The sequence below is a fragment of the Dipodomys ordii genome, unplaced genomic scaffold, assembly GCF_000151885.1.
Source record: "Dipodomys ordii isolate 6190 unplaced genomic scaffold, Dord_2.0 Scaffold43, whole genome shotgun sequence".
NCBI classification, from domain to species: Eukaryota; Metazoa; Chordata; class Mammalia; order Rodentia; family Heteromyidae; genus Dipodomys; species Dipodomys ordii.
Window position 1 is genome coordinate 13366039 of NW_012267259.1, and position 6894 is coordinate 13372932.

The following is a 6894-nucleotide window of genomic DNA, read 5'->3' on the forward strand; positions in this document are numbered from 1 at the left end:
TTGCATACACTATACTTCAGTCAACCGAGTCTTGTATTTGGGTTTAGGGCTCTGTGTGTGTTTGTATGGAAGGCTGTATTTCGGTTGTAAGTTTCATATACGAGAGAAAACACTTACCCTTTACCTTTTGGGGCCTGGGTTACTTCACTCAGTCTGACATGTTCTAGATCAACCTGTTTCCCTACAAATTACATAACTGGGTGGTAAGCAGAGCCAAACCTGATTAATAGTTCCTTGGGAGAATTAACAATTTTCAAAAAGAGAAGGGGGAAAGTAAGAAGAGGAGGAGGAGATGGTCAGAAGAAGGGGAGGAGGAACGGATGAGGGGGAGAGGTTATGGGAGGGGGAGGAGGAAGTGCTGCAGGAGCAAGAGCTACACTAAACAGAAAAGAAAACAGGATGGAGTGGCCATCTCGTTGACACAGTATTTGGAGAGAAGTAGAAATATATTGAATGACATTTTAAAAAATAAGCAAATATTTGCTTATATTGGTCCCAAGGGTTTGCCCCAATTGCCTTAATTGGTATGTGGTTTCTGCAATGATATTCCCGCTCCTTTTTGACTAGCACTTCTTGGTGGAAATGGATGAGTGAAAGTACAGGAATGGGCAGCAGATGGTAGTCAGTGGGAGGCCTCAGACCCCAAGTGGCTGGGCTCAGAGCTACCCAAGACCCACAGACCCTGATCTAATGTTTGCTTCCTTCTAGAGCGAGTTGACCTTGAATGTTTACAGATGAACACCCACCCACCGGTTCAAGTTCAGTGTTCTATTTGGCTAGAGAGCTTTCCTTCCAGAAACTTGAAAGACTTCAATTCCGAATATAATTTTAAAATGTTAACTATTTTTAAACTACATTTGCTTAGTACAAAATGATAGTAGATTTGGGGGGAATTATGCTAATGTTTTATATAATAAATTTATTGAGGGGGAAATGCAAGCATGCGTGTTTATGTAACAAAAAAGAAAAAAATCAATTAAATATATACTGCATTGTTAGACACAAAGTTGAGATTTTTTCACTGCTATTTACAAGTTGGCTGCTCAGATAAAATGTTTTCATGAGCTTTCAATGAATACCATGAATTAATATGATTAATCAATTTTTAGAAAGAAATCTGAAGAAAATCCCTACTAGAAAAATACGTGCCAAGTTAATTCATTCATTCATATTTTGTCAGAAGCATTATTCTAGCAATTGGGTTGCATTTATTAACAAATTTAGTAAAATGTTTGTAAGGTGGAATTAAAATCACACTTGTAAAAGAAAGCTGAAAGATAATGGTATCACCTAAATAGAAAATGATTTTTATGTCCACAAAGCTCAAGATTACCTACATGAATTAAATATTGGCTCAGCCCTTAAGTCACTTAGAAATGAGCTTTAATATTTAAAACAAACCAAAAAAATTTTATATACTAAAAATATCAAGGAAAGACTTAAAGTTTTGGTATAAAATATAACATTTTAATATTGATCACAATTTGTGATATTTAAAGATCATGAAGTATCCAATAGATTTGAGAAGATGTAGAATAAAATGATTACCTAATTTTCCTCCTAAATAGATGGTGATTATGGTTAACCATTGAAATCTAGAGAAAAAAGGCATAAAATAATTCAACATTTGGAAAATCATTGATTTAATAAACAATAAAGTTAATAGCCTAAGCCTTGCATTAATGTTTTACCTATTTAACAACATGCAAGTAAATAAAAAACAAATTTATTTTAAATAGAAAATTCATTTGGCAATATTTAAATTTCCAAGTCGGGCACCGGTGGCTCACACCTGTAATCCTAGCTACTCAGAAGGCTGAGATCTGAGGATCATGGTTCAAAGCCAGCCCTGGCAGGAAAGTCTGTGAGACTCTTATCTCCAATAAACCACTAGAAAACTGGAAGTGGCGCTGTAGCTCAAGCAGTAGATTGCTTGCATTGAGCTGAAGAGCGCAGGGCTAGCGCCCAAGCCCAGAGTTCAAGCCCCACGACTGACAAAATAAATGAAAATAAATAAATAAATATATTTCCATCATATTAATAATTCAGTAACGTTGACTATATAATAATGAGGTGATATTGAAAATGGGCATGACATTATATATATAGATAATAAACTATGAAAGTGTACTTCAGGACAAATTCAGTTTTAAGACCTGAGAGTATAAAATGATAAGGCAATTAGCACTGTAGATTCTGTTCTCAGAAAATTTCTGAGTGCCTGAGCTTTTCTAGTTTTTCTATATGTTTTTGCAAATTAAGCATATTGTTATAAAATCTATGGCATGAAACATACCCTTGTAACAATAAATTGTGATAACAAGAGTTTGGGTTGTACCTTGTGGTGAAGTGCTCTCAGTTTGAAACACACTGGCATAACTTTAGGATTTTTAAGCCTAATTTCCATGGAAACCACAAACAAGGATTTCTAATGCGCATGGTGATGGTGGCGAATGTACGATTTCACTTTCCTTTTATGAAAATAGAATAATGAGATTCATTAAAACTGTATAACAAGATGGCAGGGGAAAAATGAGGAGTATTTGGAGGGAATATGATCAAAGGACACAAAAGAAAATGCAAAGAGACTACAGAACCCATGAAGGAAATTCAACTCATAAGAAGACAGGTGATGACAGCCAGAAGTGGGAGGGAGGGGGATACTGGAAGTCAAGCAGAAGAAAATTATAAGCCCAGTTAATTTCTGAGTTGCCTGTGATGGTAGAATTCTCTAATCCCAGTACCTGGGAAGTCAAGGCAGGAGACTTGCAAGGTTGAAGTCAACTGCACACTAAGAATTAAATTTAAAAAATAAAAATAATTAATCTTGCAGTTTTTTAAAGCAATGAGTAGATATTAAAATACCCACCTTCAAATTAGACTACAGAGCCCTAGTCATTAAAACAGTATGGTACTGGAAAAAAAATAGTCATATAGACCAGAGAAGTGGAAGACCCCACAATTAATCCTCATAACTCCAGCCATTTTCCTGGCACATGAAAGGTCCTGAGTTCAGATTCCAGTGTTGCCAAAAAATAAGATAAAATAAATAAAAGGTTAGCCTGATTCATTGTGATGTGCACAAAAATATTTACAGATATCAAACAAAATCAATTTTAATGCTTTCACTCACCGAAATACAAGCACATAAAACAATAATAGCAGCAAAGCAGTAAATCAGAAATATCATGCCACAGCAATAGGAAAATTTTGATTTATTGATACGTGATAACAAGTAATTTCAATAAGCATCATTTTATGTTGTCAGGTGTACGTAACTATCAAACTATTGTGATCCTCTGCTAGACCACTTGTAGACATATACTATTACAAATGAGGGAAACCATGTAGCCTGTGTTTCTTTGGGTCTGGCTTACTTCACTTAATAGGATTTTTTCCCAAGTCTTTCCATTTCCTAACTAATGGGGCAATGTCATTCTTTCTGATGGAGACATAGAATTCATATATATACATATATATATATATATATATATATATATATATATATCCATTCATCTATTGAGGGGCATCTGGGTTGATTCCATATTTTAGCTACGGTAAATAATGCTGCAATTAATATGGATGTGCTTGTAGCTTTAGTATGGCATCGTTTGTGATCATTTAGGTAAATGCCCAAAAGTGGCATTGCTGGAAAATAGGGGAGCTCTATGTTTAGTATTTTGAGGAACCTCCACACTTCTTTCCAGAGTGGTTGAACCAGTTTACATACCCAACAACAGTAGCAGTGTAGTAATAGTGTAGTAGTGTTCTCTGTTGGCCACATCCCACTAGCCACAGTTATTGTGTGTTTTCTTGATAATGGCCATTCTAACTGGGGTGAGGTGGACTTTTGATGTTATTTTGATTTGCATTTCATTTATAGACAGTGATGTTGAACTTTTCTTCATGTGTCTATTGGCTGTTCTTATTTCCTCTCTAGGAAAGCCTCTTTTTAACTCTTTAGCACACCTATTAATGGGGTTGGTTATTTGAGGACTTTGTATTGGGAGGCTTAATTTTTCAGCTCTCTCTCTCTCTCTATCTCTATCTCTCTATATATATATTATATTATTTATAATATATATTTATATATATATAAATTGTTTTATTGTTGGTTGTGGAGCTTGAGCTCTGGACCTGGGCACTGTCCCTGAGCTCTTCAGCTCAAGGAGAGCACTCTACCGCTCTAGCCACAGAGCCACTTCCAGTTTACTAGTGGTTTATTGGAGATAAGACTCTCAGTAACTTTCCTGCCTGGGCTGGCTTTGAACCGTGATCCTCAGATCCAGCCTCCTAAGTAGTGAGGATTACAGGTGTGAGCCACCGGTGCCTTGCTCTAGGTATATTTTTGATATGATGCCCTTTTCTGTTATATGGGTAGTGAAGTCCTCCTCCCAATCTCTGGGCTTTCTACTGATTTTGCTAGCTATGTCCTTTGCCATGAAGAAGCTCTGCAGTTTAATGTGATACCATTTATCAAGTTGTTCTTTGATTTGTTGTATTTCTGTATCTTTCTTTAAGAAGTTTTGACCTGTGTCAAGAAGCCCTAGCATATCCCCTGTCTTTTCCTGTGATATTTTCAAGGTATCTGGTTTTACCTCAATGTCTTTGATCTATTTGGATCCAAGGCTGGCTTCCTTCCATCTGATAATTTTGCATACATGACCATATAAAATGACGCTAATTGAAATGAACTCCAAGATATGGAAACAAGAGGGTTTTTTTTAAATCTTTTCATGCACTATGTGAAGTTATTTTTTATTTTCATTTTTGCCCTTTGGCTTATCCTCTGTTGTCACTGTTTTGCTTATTATTTTGGTACCCTGTGTTATGTATATGCATTTATCTGATTTGGGAAAGAGAAGGGGAGTCACAAGATGGGAAGACAAAGGACAAAGGATGAACCAATGCAACAGAGATGTGCACAAGACAATATGTTGGAAATGAAAGACATAACTGAGTGGAGGGAAGTTGGAGGAGGGAGAAACAAGGGAAGGGGTAGCAAAGCTTGACAAGAAATGTACTCATTAACTTATGTATGTAACTGTAACCCCTGTGACATCCCCCATACAGTAAAATTAAAGCAAATAAAAAGTAATTAACAGTTATTTTCATTTAATATTTAATATTTCCACTTCGTATTCATATTGCAGATTAAATAAAACCAAAAATGACTTCCATAAAATTCTGAGTTGACAGTGATCCTTCAGTGTATTAATAAAATAAGCTTGTGTATGATTAAGACATTTATAGTAAATAATGAACTCCTGGGGACACAATATTTTGTGTACAACAATATCTTTGTGAACAAAAGATTTAGCAACATGTGCCTTGGTTTTATACTGCATGTCATCTAATATCTACCTTAAGAAGAAAGAGGTCATTCTTTCTCATGTTTGCCTATGCATTTAGTTTGCTAAGATATGTTGACTTTTTGAGAGCTATAAATAAAATGCTATGTTACAAATGTATGGAGTCAGAAAATAATGTTCTCAAAGAGCCTTTTCAAACACTGAAATCCCAAGAGACAGCTTGTGGGGTTTTTTTGAGAACTAAGTCACCAAAGTGGTATCACTTATAAATACATGGACTCTAGCTAGAGGAACGGCTTGTTTGCCAGGGCTCATAGGAGTGATGCGTTTCTCCAATGCATTCACTGCCATGCCTATTTCTGGACACATCCTTCTCTCCTGTTTCCCTGCACACCTTTGATTCCTGCACCTCGCATTCCCTTGTCTGTGTTCTGTGTCACCTGAGGCCAGCAGCCCTCATCGGATGCCAGAATGTGTGTTCCAGGCAAACCATGGTAACACAAATCACTCTCTTCAAAAAATATTCAGATCATTACTTAAAGAAATGGAGAAAACACTGAAAATTCTGTTTACTGCTATCGCTTCCTGTTAAGTCTTGAACATAGCAAAAGCACTCATTCTGTAGAGGACTCGGCAAAGCTAGCAAGTGAGAAACTGCCATTCATTCATTCATTTATTCACACGAGCTCCTTAGTGTCAGAGAATTGGATATCATAGGCCCCTCTGTAGTTCACTCTCAATGCTCAAGAAGCCGAGTCCTTCCTTTGTGTTCCTCTTTGGTTGATTTTAATTGCTGACTTTTCCCCCCAATGGAACCTTCTATTCTTCTACTAATACTGGTAGTTAGAATCTGAAAATAAATTGATAAAATCCATCTAAGTATTTGTTTTCCTAGTAAAGATACTATCATGGGAACAAGAAAATACAAGTCTTCTCAAAGTAAGAAAGAAAAATCTCTGTCGTTACCCATCAAACCATCTTGCAGTATGATTTTTTTTAACAGAAAGCCTCAATTCCTGACTGGGATGAGGCTGGGCTGGGGGAGTATCACGGCAGGTTACTTATTGTTTACTTCCCTGTGGTTTTATACTGCCTTTCATATTAGGTGTCTGAATATATGAACATATATGTCTGCATGCCAGAAACTCCAGGAGAAGAATGGTTTAGGACATGTAGAACACAGATACACATTTTTTGGACTTAGAATTTTGTGGAGATTTTTACCTATGCCAGTTTCTCTACTTTAGACAAGTATGGCTATTTCTCCCTCTTACGGTAATGTATGAGCAAGGAAAAAGAATTCTATATAACAACTCATACTTTAAATGGATAAAAACTGACATTAAGTCACCATCACAAACTCAAGCCGTTCACGCCGGCTGGAACGTACAGATTTGCCCAGGTTTTCGCTTCATTGTCTCTTTCCTCTTGAGTTCACCAACCCAGTGTCACACCCTCCCTGGGCGCCTCCTCTTCCTTCTGACACTGGAGAAGCAGCCACAGTTGACTTTGCGGTCTTCCTGCACCAGGGAGCAGGTGGCCGCCCCGAAGCTGCTGGCAATCTGAGCATTTGCACCCAGCT